Below are 20,333 nucleotides of genomic sequence, written 5' to 3' on the forward strand. Positions count from 1 at the left end.
AAGGAAGGAGAACCACGTACCCCAGCTGCTGCTGGAGGTAAGGGCGATGCTCAAGAAAGGTGCCATCGAGCTTGTCCCAAAGAGACTTCGGGGCTCCGGGGTCTACTCAAGATACTTTCTCGTAAAGAAGATAGGAGGTTGGCGTCCCATCCTGGACCTGCGGCAACTGAACAAGTACATCAAAGCTCAGAAGTTCTGGATGGTCACCATCCAGCACGTGCTGGGACAGCTGGAGGAGGACGATTTCCTGTCGTCGTTGGACTTGGAAGATGCCTACTTCCACATCCCCATTCTAAAAAGACACCAGAAGTTCCTCAGGTTCGTGGTCCAAGGACGGCACTACCAGTTCAAGGCCCTCCCGTTCGGATTAAAGTCGGTACCCAGGGTATTCACCAAGTGCCTAGCACCGGTGGCGGCGTGGCTACACCTGCAAGGGATCTACGTCTATCCCTACCTGGAAGACTGGCTCATCCGAGCAAGGACAAGGGAGTTTGCTGTAGAACACACAGCGAAGACCGTCCAGCTACTCGTGGACCTGGGGTTCTCCATCAACTTCCCCAAATCCCACCTGGTCCCTTCGCAGGTCGCCCTGTTTCTGGGAGCCAAGCTCGACACAGTGGCACGGCTGGCCTCGCCGTCCGACGAAAGCCATCCTGGGCAAGGTGCAATGCCTGCTAGCCACAGACGTAGCCAGGGTAAGATCCATCAAAGCCCTTCTCGGGATGATGTCCTCCTGCATCTATCTGGTACGCCTGTGCAGACTTCGAATGCGTCCACTGCAAGAGTTCCTCAACGCACGCTGGATCCAGGCGACAGGCAGCTTCGAGGACAGGATACCGCTCAACGAGACCTTCCGACGAGCGATCCGGTGGTCGGGCACCCGCACTCATCAAACGGCGGGCGAAGACTTTCAGACCCCAGCTCATCAGGTAACAGTGACGACGGATGCCTCCCTGGAAGGTTTGAGAGCGCACACCGGAGATCTCAACGCGAGAGGCCTTTGGCTCCCGGAGGAAAAACAGCTTCATATCAACATTCTGGAGCTCTGCGCAGTGTTTTGGGCCCTCGGGTCCTTTCTTCCATCCCTCAAGGGCAAGGTGGTGAGGATCTTCACTGACACCACCACAATGTTCTACATCAGGAAGCACGGTGGAACCAGATCCCCAGCACTGTCCAAGGAAGCCCAGGATCTGTGGCACTGGGCCGTCGACCAGGGGATGTTTCTGGTACCTTTTCATCTGGCAGGGATAAAGAACACCATCGCCGACTCACTCAGCAGGGAGCTGCGCTCGTGCCACGAGCGGGAGCTACGCCAGGATCAAGTGGATCGACTCTTCAGGCTGTGGGGCAGACCCCAGATCGATCTCTTCGCGACGGCGACAAACTCAAAGTGCCAGAGGTTCACCAGCAGGTTCCCCCAACCGAGGAGCATGGACGATGCTTTCTCGTTCCCCTGGGACAGCCTGTTCCTCTATGCTTTCCCGCCGTTGCCACTGCTACTCCGGCTCGTCAACCAGCTCAAGAGGTCCCGGTGAAGGATGACACTCGTCGCACCGGCATGGCCGAGACCGATCTGGTTCCCGGACCTTCTGGACTTATCGGCGTCCCCACCAGTCAAACTGCCCGTGGACGCGGATCTTCTCTCCAGAGAAGGAGGCGCCATTCTTCATCACGACCCGAAGTCGCTGAACTTGCAGGCCTGGCTCCTGCAGCACTAGAGTTTGGGGGATACGATATACCGGCCGACTGCAGAGAGGTTCTTGCAAAGGCCAGGGCGTCCTCAACTCTCAAGTGTTACGGACACAAATGGAAGAGTTTCTCTGTCTGGTGCCGGGCACAGAAGATTAACCCTCTACGGATTACGGCCCCTCAGGTACTGCCGTACCTACTGTCATTGGCCAAGGCTGGACTAGCTCACGCCTCCATCAAGATACATCTAGCTGCCATCTCCAGATACACCAGGACAACAGGACGAGTGTCCTTGTGGTCTCATCGCCTGGTGAAGGAATTTATGAAGGGACTATTGCGCTCGTTCCCGCCGGTGAAGGCCCCAGCGCCGGCGTGGGAGCTCAAAGTGGTGCTGACTAGGCTCATGGGGACCCCTTTTGAGCCTATGCATACGGCACCGTTGAAGTTCTTATCGTGGAAAACAGCTTTTCTTGTGGCCATCACCTTCGCACGGCGCGTGGGAGAGATTCAGGACCTATCTTGCAAGCCTCCATACTTGACTTTTCACGACACGAGGGTGGTGCTCAGGACGCACCCCTCCTTCATGCCCAAGGTGCCGTCGGACTTCCACCTCAACGAGCCCTTGGTGTTACCAGTTTTCTTCCCGTCGCCTATGTCGCTGGCCGAGTGGACTTTGCACTCGCTGGATGAAGCTAAAGCGCTGAAGTTCTAGGTGGACCGCACAAAGAGTTTTCGGAAGACGTCGCAGCTTTTTGTGAACTTTGGACCTGTGAATCAAGGGAAGGCTCTCTCGAAGGCTTCCATTTCCAGATGGCTCTCCGGCTGTATCATGCACTGTCACCGGTTGGCAAACCGACCGCTACCCGGCCGTCCGAGAGCCCATTCGACCAGAGCCATCGCTGCTACCACGGCGTTCTTGTCTGGTGTGCCCCTGCTGGACATCTGCAGGGCTGCTACGTGGAGGTCAATGCACACCTTCACGAAATTCTACTGCATCGATCGGGATTCCAGGGAGGAGTCCAGGGTCGGCCAAGCAGTGCTGCGCAACCTGTTCGCCTGAAGGGCCTGGTGAGGAGGTAAGAGTTGCTTAATGTTGAGCCTTTTGCCACTGCCCATGGTTGTGCATGTGTGTACTGCTATGTAATCTTATATTCATGAGCATGTGAATCCATGCCAGACCCCATGCTGGAGAAGGAACAAGTTACTTAACTGTAACTGTTGTTCTCCAGCTTGGGTCTGGCATGGATTCACATGCGGACCCTCCCGCCTACCCCTCTGCGTCTCTTCACTTGGTAATATTGCCACTTTACGTGCTACCAAATCTGAGGATGGCTGCCGGAGGTGGGGCTTAGGGAGAGGGCAGTCATTGGCTGTGGGCAGTATGACCCAGAGATCAGTGATTGGTTACTACTAGGAAAGACCGATCAGAAACGAAACTGATACTGATTTTTTTTCTGTACCGAGGATTCCCGGCCCGACGACGGGGAATATTCATGAGCATGTGAATCCATGCCAGACCCATGCTGGAGAACAACAGTTACAGGTAAGTAACTTGTTCCTACCGCTATATTACTGGCAGCAGTTTCTAACTGAAAAGGTTTATCTGCATCTGGATGTTTCAACACTGGGGCCTTTGTAAAAGCTCCTTTCAACTCTTCAAAGGCCCTTTCTGCTTCTTCACTCCAAGTAAATCGAGCTGCCTTCATTAGTAGCTGAGTAATGGGTGTCACTATGTTATGTTAAAGGTACTTTTATAGCGCACCGTCACCAACGGAATTGGTCCCTCTGGCGGATCTGTAAACAGGAAGGACGGGTAGGGTTAATCAAGAGGAGGGGAGCAGGAGAGTGGGAGAAGTGATGTGCTGTTGGCAGCTTCAGCTTGGTATACACCGAGTGCTGGGCTTTGGTGCTAGTATCGGATCGGGCGAGACCTCGAGTGCTGTAGGTGATGTCTGTGTTGTTGATGCAGTGTGGTAAAGTGCGTGCGGATTGCTGGGAGAGAGATGGTTGTGTGGATTTGTGTGGTTTAAGTATGCAGAAGATTGATGGTTGGGTTAGTGGGGTCTGTGTCCTGATTCAGGTACTATTGATTCCGTTAGAGTTGTATCCCTGTGGGTTGGGTTGATGTTGGTTCCTCATGGGCCGACTCGCTTTGTTGATGCTGCACTGACCCCGCTGCATCATAGTGAGTATTGTTTGGATTAATAGGTGCATCTGGGTTGGTAATATCTCTATTCTCTTGTTATCTAGTGTGACACTGGTCAGTTGAGGTTTCAAATGGTTCAGGGACAGAGTGGCGTTGATGTGGCGTTCGAGTGCTTCCGTCTTGGTGAGCCATTGTATTCAGTCGTTCGTTTCCTCCTGTCATGTCTGTCTTTCCGTTGGTTCTTGGTTTCTGTGGGGTGGACATCCTTGTGGATGTTGTTTGGTTGTAGTATTTGTGTGATGGGGCATTGTGCTTCCCGCTGTGTAGTAGGTTGACAGTGTGTAATGATCAAACACTCGGTTTCTCACCCATTGGTTTGGGGCTCGTGGTGTAGTGTGTCCTTTCCCTCTGTCAGTTCTCCTTAGGACTGTTGGGAATGGCTATAGTTTAAGGTTGTGGTCCTCTTGATGATTCGTCCTAGTGTTTGTCTTTGTCTTGCTATGTATGCAGTCTTTGGTCGTATTGCTGCTATCTCCGTTAGTCTTTTAGTATGTCTGGAGATATTTTCCTGAGGGTTTTTCCCATCTATGGCTTGGTGTGGATCTGGGTCTCTCTCTACGTTCCTAGATGTTTTAGTTGTGTGCGGGCCCCTATGGCTGGTCTTTTTAGTTACGACATGAAGAGCCATGTTTTCAATAGTTTCCTGAATAGTAGGTGGTTTCTTGTCTTACTTATGTACTTTGGAAGGCTGTTCCAGGTTTTCGCGGCTTGGTGAGAGAATGATGATACTCAAAGTTTTCTTTTGTTGTAGGGTTTTGGTTCCAGGCGAATATCAATGCTTGATGTGAGCGTTCTTGTTGGTTGATGTAGATGCAGTTTGTCTCTCAGGATCTCGGCGTCTTCGTTGTGTACCGCTCTGTGCGTGATGCACATTGTTTTAAATTTTATTTGCTGTTTTATTGGTAGCCAATTTAGTGTTTTCAGCAATGGTGTGGCGTGTTCTCTTCGGGGGTAGTTTCAGAAGCAGTCTGGCTGCCGCATTTTGAATGCGTTGTAGTTTTTTTAAAAGTCGTTCCGGCATGCCCTAGTATAGGCTGTTAGCATAGTCTACTCGGGACATGACTAGGGTAATGATGGTGGTTGATTTGTTGGCAAATGATAGGAATGGTAGAATCCTCTTTGCCGCTTGCAGGAGGAAGAAGCTTTTCTTGAGAAGGGCGTTTACTTGTGGCTCTAGCGTGAGATTATTGTCCATCTTGACCCCCAGGTTTTTTACAATCGGCGAGGGTGCTGGGGTTGTCCCGAGTTCGCTTGGCCAAGGGATGAAGTGGTTTTCTCCTCCATTTTTTGTGACGATCATTTGTTTTCCCTGGGTTGATTTTTGAGGCAGTTGGAGTTCATCCAGAGGAATACATCGCAGAGACAGTTTTCAAGCGTTGAGTTTATTTCTGGGTTGTCTTGTATTTTGAAGATTTGTGTATCGTCGGCGTAGTTGTAGCAGGTGAGGCCGTGGCTTTTGATGATTCTGATAAGTAGATACAGGTAGATGTTGAATAGTAGCGGGGAGAAGGAGGATCCTTGTGGTACTCCACAGGGGGAATTTCTCGGGCTAGATTTGAAGGGTTTCATCCATACGGTTTCCGTTCTGTTTGTTAGGAAATATTTGATCCATAGTAAGGCGGTGTCTGTTATTCCCAGTCCTTCTAATCTCGTTATCGTGGTTAACTGTGTCGAATGCTACTGATAGGTCTAAGAGTATCAAGGCAGTGCTGTTGTCCGAATCTGCGTTCATTTTTAGATCGTCCCATATTGAGAGTAGAGCTGATTCCGTTCCTCTCATTGGTATGAAGCCAACTTGTGCTTGGTCTAGTAGGCCGTGCTCTTCTATGAAGTCTTGGGTCATTTTGTGTATGTATGTTTCGAGCAGTTTGGCTGTGTACCGGATCTTGGAGATGGGTCTGTAGTTGGAGAGGTCCTCTACGTTTCCCGCTGTATCTTTGATTATTGGCCTGATGTATGCAGTTTTGAAGGCTTGTGGCACTTTCCCAGTTGCGATAGGAAGGCTGAGGACATAAATGTGATATTCCAGGGGTGTTCCTTGTTTAAGAATCGATTTGTATATATCTGGTGGGTAGGGGTCTTCGGGAGACCCTGAGTTATTGCTTTAATTCACTAGTTTGACGAATGTCTCCACTGATATTTCTGGAAAGCTTCATAGTTTGGGTGTTCCTCCTGGGTGTGGGTGGGGATCGTGGTCAGATCAGGTAGTCTGCTTTGTATGGTTTGTTGGATGCTGGTGATTTTGTTTTTGAAGTGGTCAGCAAGGTCATTGCATAGTTTTGTGGACAGAGTTGCTGTGTTACATCCCGGAGGATTCTTTATTTCGTTTGATTTTGAAGAGTTCTTTTTGGGTGTTCGGTGCTTCGAAGATTCGGTTGTCGTAATGTTTCCTCTTTGCTTTTTGTATTTCCTTTTTGTATGCGCGGTGGTGGTGTAGGAATTTGTTTTTTCGCATCGCCGTTTTGTTTTCTCCAATCAAGTTCTAGTCTTGGGTTTGTCCTTTTCATGGTGCTAAGTAGTGTGGTGAACCATTTTGTCATTGCGTGTTTATGAGAAGGAGTGAAGGGTTTTTCTTTGGCAATGTGGTCTATAGTAGTTATAATCCAGGAATGCAGCAGGGCTACTTTTTTGTCCAGGTCCTCTTCTTCCATGAATGTTTGGTGTGGTTTGCTAAGCTCCAGTAGTTCAATTAAGTTGGAGTTTTTGATGGTTCTCCAATTTCTTTACATAGTGTTCAGTGTTTTGTCCGGTTGACTGTTTGTTGGGGTGGTCATTTTGATTACAAACGGATGATGAGATGTTCGCTCCAGGGTATTTGAATTGTGGGTGCCGTGGTGAGGAGTAGTTTGTTCACGAAGATTGTGTCAAGTGTGTGCCCTGCCGAGTGGGTTGCTCCTTTGACTAGTTGTTGCAGATTCATTGCTGCTAGTTGGCTGGTTAGTGATTTTTGTATGGTCATGGTTTCTTCTTCAAACCAGATGTTGAAATCTCTGAGGACTATTGGGTGATTGTGTTTGATGGCTAGGACGGTGATTGCTTCTGTGAAGGCGTCTGTGAAGGTTGCATCGTAGGTTGGTGGTCTATATATTAGTATGAATTTCAGGTTTGTTTTGGGGCTTACTGTTATGCGTATGATTAGGGATTTGCATTTATCGATGTTTAGTGGGTCCTCCAATTTGATATCCAGGTGTTCTTTGTGGATGATTGCCACTCTTTCCCCCCCCCCCCTTCTTTTGTTTTTTCTATTTGTTTGGACGCATTTGAAGTATTCAGGCAGGCAGTTGTTGAGGGTGATCTTGTAGTTGTCGTCTAGCCACGATTTTTACAAACAGGATGTCAATCCCTTTGTCGCAGAGCAGATCGTAAATTTCAGTGGCATGTTTGGTCATTGACCTTGCATTGATGAGGTTGCAGTGGATCTTTTTAGTGTGGTTTTGCTTGTTTGTTGTTCCTTGTTTTGGTTTGTGGTTGTTTGGTTGTGGTGCATCGTTATTGGCATTGATTGGCGGTGGATGAAGATCAGCAAAGGCTGCATCTTCACTGTAGGGTGGCGGATGAGGATCAGCGAAGCCTGCATCTTCATTGACGCGGGCTGCGAGATTGAAAGCTTGCCTGTTCAATGGCAGTGCTTCTCCATTTATGCCGGTTTGGTGAAGGTCCGTGAAGGCTTCTTCTTCGTTGAATTGGTCAGTTAGGTTGATGTTTGGGTTGTTGGATGTTAGATCTTCATCGTTTTGTCCGGTGTGGTGTGGGTGTTGAGCATGTCATTCTGTTCTTGTGATTTATGGGGTGATGGGGTCAGAGTTTATCCACACTCTTCTTGGGTGCTCCTGTCTTTTTCCTGGTTGTCTCGGGCTGTTCTTTGTGTGTCTCGATGTCTGTGTCATTGGGGTATCCTGGTTCAAGGGTTGTTGCGAGGTAAGGCGTGAGAAATAAAGATTTTTCCTTTAGGAAGATTGTTCTGGTCGTTTCGGTTTTTGGCGTTGTTTTTCCTTTATTTTTGGTTGCTGCTTTGGTGGTAGGTTGGATTTGTGCATCTGTGTCCTTTGCGGCCTTGTCTTGTGCCCTTTCTCGGTCTGGGGCTTTTGGTGCTCTGTGCAGAGGTGCCGGTTGAGTGGTTGGCTGCAGTGTCTTGTGATGGCAGTACTGGAGCTTCTTCTTGTGTTGGTGTGCTTTATTGTTGTAAAGGAGGGTGGAGCGACCTCTGACGGGCCCATGGGATCAGAGCTCACCCTCAAGTACTTTTAAGATGAGATAGCTGCACCTGGAGGAGGATGGGGTGCAGGATTCTCTTACTCCAACATCAATCAATAAGGACAAGTCAATGGTTTGGCAAAGGGAAGTCCGTTTAATGACCAGTACAAAAAACGGGGAAACACATGGAAATCAACAGTGATGCGCTCGCCTGTCTCGCTTCAACTTCCAAATTCTTCATTCAGACAGCAATAGTTATAGTACATTCTCGTCATCATTGACGTGTTACACTCCAAAATTGTCATGCAATTCTACTGGTTGGGAAAGGTAACTTAAGTATAGGTTCTATATCTGTATATGGTAACAGAGTGTGAGGATTGGATAACTCTTATTGGGTGGGCGTCTATGCACATCCCTCTACATCACTCGTGATAGACGTTGCTACAAGTACGACGTCTTAGTGGTTCTACTAGCTATAGGACCCTAGATTATTTGGTCCATTGTGATTGGGTAGGTTACACCCCTGGACATAAATCTCCACTTTAATTGGCAGCATGCAGAATGGACACCCAGATGCGGTGTGCCCCAAGATTCACCCTGCCTCCCTTTCATCAATCAGTACTTTAGGGCTGTGTGTCAATTAGTTGGCTGAGGATGGCCTCGAAACTGTAGCTTCTTATCAGGAAAAGTTATGGCATCCTCGGGTTCTGGGTGACCTCAGACGTTGGTACCTCTTCCCGCTTGGCTGGTCACATGTCTGTTCACAGTGAATCTGCTTCATTTTCCTTCTTTTTTTGCATTTGATTCTGCCTTTAGCCTTGCCACCTGCCTGGGGGCCTCTTTATCTCGACCTTCACTGGCTGGCTGCTATGCTCTTAAGTTTTGTTTCTTCGAAGTTGCTGCTCTCCTCCCTCCTTTTTGTAGTTGACCTTGAATTCCCAGGCATGAGCTGCTTTGTGCTCAGTTTCGATTCCGCTCTTCCCTTCTGGCTTTAGCTAGAATATGAATCTCGGCCTTGTTGGCCCCTTGCAGCCTGGGCTTAATTCTGCTTTTACAAAATGGTGTCGCACTTGTATAATGTGCTTTTGAGGTAGATATATAGTTGGCGCTTGCTGCTCTATCCTTCTACTAAGCATTGTAAGCAGTATAGTTTCCTAAGCTTCTTGCCTTCCAAGCTTATTTACAGGCATTTAGCTAGTTGCATATTTTCATCCTTCTTTTATGGTTACGTTTCTTTATATATCAACATCGTTTCTTCTTACAAGCTCATTACATCATTTTTCTTTACATTTCGTCCTTGTGTGTCATCTTTCGATCGTCGTTTATGTTCATCTGTACGTTTGTCCGGGCTCTTATGTCGTCACCATTTGCCTTCCATTAAGGCTCTTTGGGTCTCTTCGGGGACAGTCTGTAGGTAGTCTTCATTTCGTGTCAGCTGCTGGTACGGTTGTCTCAGTGGGTATGAAGCTGCCCATGGTTGTCTGGTTATAGGCACTTCAACAGGTATTGCTCTTCTGATGGGCACTGTGCAGAGGCCTAGTGCTGCTGTTGGTTTATTTGCTCCTCATACGTCACATACCTTGGCGAGTATGTTCCTGGTACCTCAAAATGGGGGGCTGGGGCACAGGCCATATCTGGGACCTCCTCTGCATTGTGTTGTCTGTTCTTCAGGTGTGTTGGTTTGTGTATCCTCGGAGCATTGTGCGGGGGGGTTGGGGTGCTGGGCGTACAGTTGTCAGGGGCGTGGTGCAAAGTTCGGTGGCTGTCTATGTGGGTCTCTCAGAAAATGTGAGGGCGGTTGAACTGTACTATCACGGTCTGGTCCTCACTAGGAGTATGTTAAGGCGGTTAAGGCTAAGTTTGTGCTTGAGACTAAGTCTAACTATGTTCTAGAGTCCCGTATGGTAGGGGCGACTCTGAGGAGTATTGTTATCCTTACAATGCAAATTTTTGGAGCAGAACCTCTGCTAGATTTGAGGGACCTGTGTAGTGGGAGAGGGGCCTATCAATGCAATTTGAGTATCATACAGTGCAATTTGGGAACAGTACCCCTGCTAAATCTGAGAGGCTTGTAAGGGAGAGGGAACTATCAGTGCAAACTGAATATCATACAATGCAATTTGGGCACAGAGCCCCTGCTAAGTTTGAGAGACCTGTATAGTGGGAGAGAGGCCTACCAATGCAATCTGAATATCATACAATGCAATTTGGGAGCAAATGTAGCATGCTTGTCTAGAAGTGGGCTATGCTTCCAGGGTCAGGCTATTGCTCTATCCCCCACCTAGGTCACTCTTACCTGACCAGTCCTTGGTCTTTGCTGGTTGATGGCTGGCTTCCCCTGCGGACAGCTGCTGACACTTTCTGGAGCCGCCTCTGTAGGAGCCGCCCTTTGCCTTGGGGCCCTTAGCCACAGAGGCTGCTGGGCAAAGGGCTGCCCTGGAGTGGTCACTTATGACCAGGTGGGTTGGCCAATCAGGAATGGGCGGTTGGAAGGCGGGAGGGGGGAGGGAACCAGGAAAAGGAAGGCAATGGGCTCCGGTGAATAGGAGCACGAATGGAGATTGGGGGGGGCACCAAAACAGTCGAATCACAATGGATGGGCCCAGAGGAGCCTACACACTCACCTGCAGATCGCCTGGAGAAGTGGCGTGAAGGCAGGCAGGCCGAGGCACTAGGCCCGGCAGCAGTAGTAAACTAGCCAATCAGGCGAGTGGTGGGCGGGTTGGGAGCAGGGAGGAGGGAGGGGAACCAGGAAATGGAAGGCAACGGGCTCCGGTGAATAGGAGCACATAAGGGCTTGGCGGGGCATAAAAAAAGGTCAGATCACGATGGATGGGCCCAGGGGAGCCTACACACTGACCTGTAGATCGCCTGGAGAAATCTTGGAAAAATTACTGATGAACCTCTGATAGAAGTTGGCAAACCCTAAAAAGGATTGTATGTCCTTTACACACTGAGGGGAAGGCCAATCCGCAACTGCCTGCACTTTCTTCTTGTCCATAACAATACCAGCTGGTGTTAGAATGAAACCCAAAAATTCTACCTGGGTCGTATTAAATGCACACTTGTCTAATTTCACACACAATTGATAGTCCTCTAGGCGCTGTAGCACCGCCCTTCCATATTTTACATGTTGTTCAGTAGAAACAGAATAAATCAAAATGTCATCTATATACACAATAATGAAGACATCAAGGAATTCCCTCAGTGCCTCCTGCATGAAAAACTGGAATGCCGCCAGAGCATTTCATAACCCAAAGGGCATGACTAGATGCACAGAGAGCGCACTTGGTTCTGAACGCGGTCTTCCACTCATCTCCCTCTTTCACTCTTATCAAATGATAAGCTCCTCTCAGATCCAACTTCGTGTATATCCTCGCTTACCTCACCTGATCTAATAGAACTGAAATCAAGGGCAAAGGAAATCTATTTTTTACCATCACCTTGTTTAACGCGCAGTAGTCAATGCATGTTCTCAAAGTTCCCTACCTCTTAGGTATGAAAAATAATGGTGAGGAAACCGTGGAGCTAGAGTGTCTAATGAATCACTTTTCCAACATTTCATCCAGATATTCCCCTAGATGTTGATTTTCAGGTTCCGTGAGCATAAATCCTACTGCAAGGCAACTTAGCCCCTGGTTCCAGCTCAATTACAGAATCATAAGGTCGATGAGGAGGTAATTTCTCCACCACACCCTTATCAAACACTTTAACAAACTCCATGTACTGATGGGGAATTCCCGTCTCCACTGCCCCCACCACCTGGGATACCTGAACCCTGTTTGCTAGAAAAGCAGCGGCCCCCATCTCTGGCATCATATGTGACCGACACCTGTGGCCCCCAAAACACACCTCCTGCTTCTCCCAATCAACCCTCGAATTATGCTGCACCAACCAGGGCATCCCTAGAATAAGGCCAAACTGAGGAGCAGCTATTAAATCGAAAGTAATCTCTTCCTCATGGCCTGACTCACATACCATTCGTAAAGGTCGAGTTTAATTCCGTATAGGTCCTTAAGTTAGAGGGGAACCATCTACTGACTGTACCCCTTCCGCCCGCTGCTTGTCCTGAAGTGGCAATCCCAACTGCTCTGTCAGTGTAATGTCAACAACATTACCCGTGGCCCCTGAATCCACCATGGTCAATACCACCTGCTTGGTTACTGCAAAAAACATACTCACCAAAATGTACAAATGAGCGGTCTTACTCCCAACTGTATTTGCCACCCAACTGGTGAACCTTGATTCCATCGGGCCAGTCACCTCAGCCCGTAAGGCCGGCACACCTCTTTTCCCGCCTCCTTCTTGTTCCACTCCCCTCCAGCACTCTTCTGAGGAGTGTTAGGACAGGTACAGGTAAAGTGTCCTGCTTGCCCACAGTAAAGGCTTAGGTTATATTGGCCTTCTGTGCGGCTGACAAGGGTCCTCTTACACTTCCAATCTGCATAGGTTCTCTCTCCCACACCTACTCTTATCCAACCTGGCAAATGGTATCGCCTCTGGCTTTTTCTTGTCCCCTCTTTGCTCATTCATGCAGTGATCTAATCTTAATGCCAAATCTATCATGGCAGTAAAATTAACCGGCTGTGGATCTAATCGGGCAATCGCGTCCTTCAATTCTTCTCATAGCCCCATGTAAAATAATGATGTTTGTTTTGACTACGGCCAGTCAGTTTCAATCGGCAACACATTAATTTGTGTCATGTCACCCAATCACCTGACCCCTGGTGTAGTGCCAACAACTCCTTGTCTTGAGCCAGCAACACTTCCCTCCTGTCAAACACCTTCCAATTTCTGCAAGGTACCCCTCCCAATTATATAACGGAGGATCATCTTTTTGAACCAACTGCATCACCCAGGCCGCTGCATCCCCTGTCAGATAAGATATTACAAAAGCTCTTCTCGCCTGGATAGTCTCAAACGCTGCAGGCTTGCACAAAAAATGTAACCGAACATCATGTACTTTCTTGGATCCCCCGAAAACCTTTCCGGAGCGGCCAATGGTACACTGCTTGGAGGTTGAGCAATCGCTGTGGAACCCCTACTGGATGTTGTTCCCATCGCGCTACCCAAGCTGGTTCCTTCCCATGGGGTCCCTTGAGTCACTAGACCCTGTACTTGCGCATGCAATGTTTTAGATTCTTGTCTTGCATGTGTTAACTCCAACTGAATAGCCTGAAGTGCCTTTAGCACATCTGCTAAAGGCGGAGAAGTCCCCTCCATTTGGCTTGGGTGGTCGAAAGTATTCCCTTGTGGGGGAGGATTATTATGTCATAAACTTGCAAGGGAAGAGTTTCGACACTCTTCCCCCGAACCACAGAAGCCAAATGGATTCAACCTGCCCACCGTGGTTGGCAGAGGCACCTGATTTGCAAAACCCAGGTAACCACGTGGCAGCCAATGGGGGTTGGGGGGGAATTAGGGAGAGGTTGTGGATAGGGTGGGGAGATTAGGGAACCCGGAAAGAGGTGTAGGGAAAACCTAGTTGGGATAGGTACGGGGAAGCACAGGGTAAAACCTGACATACTCCTACCAGCCTATACCTGACTCCCTACTATACTCTGATACTCATTTACATTCTCTGCGGACATAGTCATAAACCTTCCTCCTTATTGACTGCTCCTAGTCGGACAATGTACAACATATCACATGAAACATAATGAGCATGGTGGCATGATGACATTTAGCAAGCTAAATGAAACCAACAGGGAAGTCTTCCCGATGAAATGACAAAACACATGGCCTGGGGGCAAGCATAAGCAAACATACATGACAGTAACATAGATTCACTTCCCAACATGAGCCATAATGCACTGAATTTGTTAGTGAGTAGTTGCATGTGTTTTCTAACCACACGTTGCCAAAACGTAACTGAACTTTCCCTGCTCCTAATAACCAAAGACCTGTGAGTATTCATACTATATTCATAGAGTTCTGTTCTGAATTAACAACCGCAAATGAAATGTTTTCCACAATTTGGAGACTGGATGTCGAACACCTACTTCAGTCTTTCAATAATGAGACTCTAATCCCGTTGTGCGGTCGTAAGGCCGACAGCCGTAATCATAACATTTGCAATGACACTCAATTACGGTGTCCAGTCAAAGTTCCGAAACAATAGTTTCAAATGCCAAAAGTTGCGACACAAAAGTGCCGAAAAAAAAGTTTCACATTTATTTATTTTTTATATTAAAGTTTTATTTTATTTTACATTTCGTATTGTAAAAGGTGTGTTTTTTTTTTTTTTTTAAACAGTGGTTTTGTGGGAGGATAGCCCCCCACCCCCGCACCCCCAAAAAATTTAGAAGCACTTTTTTCCAGCACTTTTGTGTCGGTACTATTGGCATTTTAAACTATGGCTGTTGAAACTAGAACTATAAACCTCAATTACTTGGCTTTAGGTCCGGGTTCCCCGTGGGACTTCCCGGACTGGAAGATGTTGCGCATACTGGCACCAGCTGATCACCACCACATGGCCCTGAGTCCTCCTTCCCTTCTGCCCAGTCCTTCGGTGTGCGAGTATTGCATGCTGGAAAATCCTCCTCACTCCGCCTGAAAACGCACATGCTGAAAGAATAATCCGCACCTCGGGCCATGCGGTTGACTGCTAATAAGCGGACTACAATTACTGTCAGCTGGCAACATGCGCGAACGTGTGAAACTACCACCTTGTCCCTGGTGCTGCTGGGAATTGAAGTTCAACAGGCTGTTTCAGGCCAGATAGCCTGTTTTTTTACTGCAAACCATATTTTACTTGGCAATCTGCAAGACCCCACGTCTGCCCCAGGCCCCTATTCCTGGCAGACGGTGCAATGGCCATTGGAGGTTAGAAAGTACTTCCAAGTTCTTAAGGATTGGTGTGGTGTTAATCCTAGAGTCAAATACATGTGTACTATATGTAAGTTAGGTTTATTGCTAGGGGGATGGGGGATATCTACCTATCTTAGTGTTGCAGGCCTCCCCCCCCCCCCCCGCCCCCCAAAATAGGATGCCCAGACAATGCTAATTCAGGCTAAAGTAGCTGTTTGAGTGGGCGTTGCACCCATGGGAATGAATGGGGGACTTTAAAATAGGTTTTCACCCAAGCCTCACTAACTCTCATACTAAAAAAAGAAAAATGCGTGGCTTGGGGACCTTGGTGAAAACTTCTCACACAGTTGATTTCATCATTAAAGGTCCAGGGGTCGCAGTTTACGAATCTTGTTCAGATGACCACTTTCAGCTGATTCTTGCTATTTGACGGCTCTGGTATTCATCAGCAACCAATTGGGAATGGAACCTGCAAAGACAAAATTCCTGTTTATGAAGTTCTGGGGCCGGTTTTTACAGCGTCTCAACTATATATTTTTTTGTTCTTTTTTTGTCGTGACCAGAGGGACTTCCCCTGAAGTCCCTCTTCCATTACAAACCTATATGGTAATATGTTGCCCCTAAGATAGCCAGTCCCTCGAGCACCCCAAGTTTTACCTTAGTGTGATTTTTATATATAGATCACATGCTGTGCATAGGCCGACATCTAGTGAAAGCTGCAGAGTATTACAGTTGTTGTTTTCGAAACTCGAAAAGGGACATCGACAGGGCGTGCCAGTAATACTATCAGTAGTCTGACATCCACTGTACCTATGATCCCTCACGCGTAGCAGTCCGTCAGATTGTTTTTTTCTGCCATTCTAGACGGACGCGTATAGCGGAGTTCCTCTTTCGATGTAAAGCCATTTACTTATTTCAATTATCAATAGTTCACTCTTTCTATCCTTTACTTCACCCACCACCAAAACATCACGCCGGTGAAGACAAAGAGACTGCCCGTCGAAAAAGACTACTGCGACGGACCGTTCGGCCTTGGAAGGCTGCCCCGGGCCTCGGCCCAGGTATTACGGAGAGGGGGGGAGGTCATTTTAGGATGTATATGCCCCTCTTCTTACACTAGTTTCACCCAGCTGCCATTGTTTGTAGTTATGGAAATTCTGCCCCAAGTGCAATCATAAATTCCCGTGGGTGTATAAGCATTTAGTCTGTAACTTGTCCCCCAAGAGACCACGTCGAGGAGTCTTGTCGAGCGTGTAGGCTTTTCAAACCCAAGACTTTAAACGACCGCTCCACAAAACTCTGGGCCAACTACGCCAGGCAACTCGAGGCCATGGAGGTAGAAGGCGCTTTCAGTGATGGCAGCAACACTGCCGTTTCGGACGTTGAGGGCGGCAGGGTAGCTTCAACTACTCAAGCCCAGGTCGCCGACCCCGATGACAGGCTGGTGACCATGTTGTGGGACTACACCCGGCGGCAGAAGCGTATCAAAACCACACACCACTAAACACATAACCCCAAGTCGAGATCGACACATGGGTTGAGCGGTCGAGAACGCACTGCTCCAGGGAAAGTTCAGTTGAGTCCCTGTCGTCTGGACGTTCTCGCTCGAGATTGCCGTATGACAGGACCCAACTGTTGAAAGACAGCGACGTGCGTAAAAATCCCTCCGAGGGTCGATCGTCCGCAGACAAGACCTCGGCCCTTCCCACACCTGAAAGTCAACACTGTCAGATCAGGTAATACGCCCCAAACAGTCGGATAAACATGGCTCTGGGTGCCAGGAGGGGTAGTGGGGGGGAGGAACACAAAAAGAAGTGCTAAAAAAAAACTTCTCATAAAGAGAAACCTAAGGAAACTAGGCCCCTACCTCATAAGAAAAACCTGTAGAGACTAGGCCTAAAAAATCTGGGGTTATTCCTCCCACAGATGAAGATTTAGGACTTCCTTCCCAACCCTTGGTAATCCTAAATTCAGCAGAATTGTCTTCACAATACATAGATAGGGTCATGAGGAGAAAAGGACCCTGCATACTTCCAGAGTTTCTACTCCACTTCCCCACCACAGCTCCCTCTGTGTCTCAAGTCTCTGCTCAACCTTCTCAACCCCCTTCTAAAAGGTCTCCTACAGAAATTCCAGTGCCTAGCACAGTCCTAGAGCTCTATGACCCGGACTCCGAACACGTACACCTCTCAATCGTAGAGGAGGGCTGACCCTCAGTATGATGAGGAGGCAGCAGACCCTTATTATGGGGACGATGAGGACCAATAGGCTGACCCAGAGGTCAATACGTATCTGATAGACTCACCTATTGATCAGGACCCTCCTATCGTTTATTCTCCTATTGACAACCAACCCCTTCTTAATGAGGTGCTAGCCAGGAGGATAAGGACTTTGTAGAACAGATCCTTGGGGACAAGAAAACAATGGCGCAGTTTATTCCTCTACTCAAGTCAATATAGCGCAGGATCCAACAGTCATTGGAAGCCCCTAACCTCACACAGGCTGTTAACCCACGTGTAGAACATCTTTTTAAACCCGCACCATCAGACCCACTGTATATTAGAGGGCGTCTGAAGCCAGATTCATTAGTTGTAAATACAACTAGGAAAAGTGCGGGACCGCCCCCCCCCCCCTTAACCCCCATTGCTTCCTCTGAGGCCCCACCCATCAAGGTAAGCAACAAGATTTACACCATGGGTAGGAAAGTCACCTCCTCTGCGGCTTACCAGACCAGAATTGCGAACAATGCTACCCTTTTGGGCAGTTATAACTGCCACAAATGGGAGGAAGTGTCGGCTCTACTATCGTCTGCCCCAGAACCACTGAAATCTCAGCTAGCACAGGTGGATGCAGAAGGGAGGCAGTGTCAAGGTGCATACTTAAGAACAACCTTGATGTGGCGGACAATGCCGGAAGAATCATTGCTCAGGGTACTGTTATTAAACGTCATGCGTGGTTGTGGCAATCAGGTTTCAGACCGGAAACGCAGGCCTTACTAATTAACATGCCTATTGAACCCAATGTGCTCTTCTGCAAGACCGTAGAGGACGCCCTTAAGACAGCCAAATATGAGTATGATGCACTTTAATCATTGGTCCAACTCATTAACAAGCCACCCGGCCAAAGTGGTAATGGCAATTTTCCCCATTTTCGCGGCCAAGGTTCTCAACGGGGGTCCAATTACAGTAAAAACCGAAGCTCCTTCTGGGTTAATAATCCGTTTCAGTCCTCCCAGGGCTAACCTAGAGGACAGCACAGAGGTCGTGGAAAGGGCAACTCCTCTCGAGTTGGCACCCCACCTCAGAAACAGTGACATTCGCTTCAGGTGCCCTCCCATGCCTCTACAGTAGGAGGGCGCATTTCCAGCTTCACCCACGCATGGGAAGGAATCACCTCAGACAGATGGGTGCTGTCCACAGTAGCAGGCAGATACTGTATAGAGCTCCTCCCACGACCACCCCCCCCCACGACAGAAGATCCACTCAAGAGAACACCAGCGTATCCTCCTAAAGGAGATGGCCACTCTGCTAATAAAGGATGCCATCGAAGTTGTCCCGGCCAACCATGTATAAACAGGTATTTATTCAACTTACTTCCTTGTGCCAAAGAAAGATCTAACGATGCACTCAGTAGATTTGCGCCCTGCAAACAAGTATGTCCAGCCACAAAAGTTTTGCATGACTACTCTACAAGAGGTATACCCTCTTCTAAAAAAGGGGGATTACATGGCAACGCTAGATATGAAAGATGCCTATTTTCATATTTCATTGTTCCCAGCGCACAGAAGATTCTTGCGTTTCTAGATAGCGAACCAGCATTACCAATTCAAGGTGCTGCCCTTCGGAATAGCTTCTGCTCAAGGGGTATTCACAAAGGTACTGGCGGTGGTACCCTTACCTGGACGACTGGCTTATTACAGGGGAGTACCCTCTAATTTGCTGACAGAACATTCAAAGAACAATTAACCTCCTCTTTCAATTCGACTTCTCAATCAACGAGAAAAAATCAAGCCTAGTGCCAAGCACTTCCAAACAATTCCTAGGAGCTGTCTTAAACACGCAAGAGGGGTTGGTCTTTCCGTCAGAGGAAAGAGTCCAAAACATGTTACTGCAAATACCGCATTATCAGGCCAGCCGCCAGATAAGGGTGCACAAAGCTATGCGTTTGCTAGGCATAATGGCATCTTGAATTTACCTGGTTCCTCACGCGCGCCTGCGCATGCGCCCCATGCAGGAGTGGTTGGCGAAACAATCGTCTCAGGCAAGTGGTCAGTGGGACAATCTAGTGGTCGTTTTGCCAACACTTGTACAAAATATTCGCTGGTGGACAATGGAAAATCTACTGAAGGGGAAACCCTTCTACGATCCAGAGATACAGACGATCGTCACGACGGACGACTCTCTATCTGGGTGAGGGGCTCACTACCTTCACCACACAGCTCAGGGCTGTGGTCTTGTACGGCAGCCCAAAACCACATCAATCTGCTAGAACTTCTGGCAGTATTCAAAGCACTTCGGGCATTTGAATCCCATTTAAAGAACCAATCTCTGCAAGTCCTGACAGACAGCACTACAGCGATGCTTTATATCAACAAACGGGGGCACACGTTCTCCAAATCTGTCCAGGCTTGCGCAGCAAATTCGGAAATGGGCACTCAAACGGAAGATGTTCCTATCATCAGAGCATGTTCCAGGGGAATTCAACTCTCTAACAGACTCATTGAGCAGAGATCCCCTACCAGAGGAACACGAGTGGCATATACACAAAGTCGTGTGACACATCTTCTCTCTATGGGGTTTTCCCCACAATAGACTTATTCGCTACAAGCGAAAACAGTCAATGCCCAGACTTTGCATCCAGGTTACCCCAGCCAGGCTCCAAGGGTATTGCCCTATGGATGAACTGATGATGCTTATCCTAGTTGCTCCTATGTGGGCAAGACAACCATGGTATCCATATCTGCGCAAACTGGCAGGAGGGACGAACGGTGCACCCGCAGCCTCACTCAATGAACTTGGCATCATTGCTCCTGAGGTCGTAGTTTGGACATCTTAACCTGCTACAAAGATGCATGGATATCTTGAATGAATAAAGAAAACCAAACACTAGACACTGTTACTTTGACAAATGGAGAAGATTCGTAATTTGGTGCAAGTCCAAACTGATCAACCCAATAGAATGTACTCCTTCCCACATTCTAACTTGTATGCTCAATTTGCTAGATGCAGGGTTAGTATTCAACTCCCTAAAGGTCCACCTGGCGGCTTTATCACCCTACACCACTTCCCATAATAAGGTCTCATGATGGAAAGTAACCGTCATCAAGGCATTCATGGAATGAGTAAAGAGACTCCACCCTCCTATTTCAAACCCTCCGCCAGGATGGGATCTCAATGTGGTAATTGCTAAGCTCATGGTACCCTCTTTCGAGCCA

The 20,333-nt window shown here is 48.2% G+C and overlaps 1 protein-coding gene across 4 annotated transcripts in view; it reads left to right on the forward strand.

Annotated features, from left to right (window-relative positions):
• ZFP91 (ZFP91 zinc finger protein, atypical E3 ubiquitin ligase) overlaps window positions 1-20,333 on the forward strand; it is a 654,237-nt gene that overhangs the window by 436,636 nt on the left and 197,268 nt on the right. The window lies entirely within an intron of this gene.

The sequence above is a fragment of the Ambystoma mexicanum genome, chromosome 12 (assembly GCF_040938575.1).
Source record: "Ambystoma mexicanum isolate Mex_15411 chromosome 12, UKY_AmexF1_1, whole genome shotgun sequence".
In the NCBI taxonomy this organism is placed as follows: Eukaryota; Metazoa; Chordata; class Amphibia; order Caudata; family Ambystomatidae; genus Ambystoma; species Ambystoma mexicanum.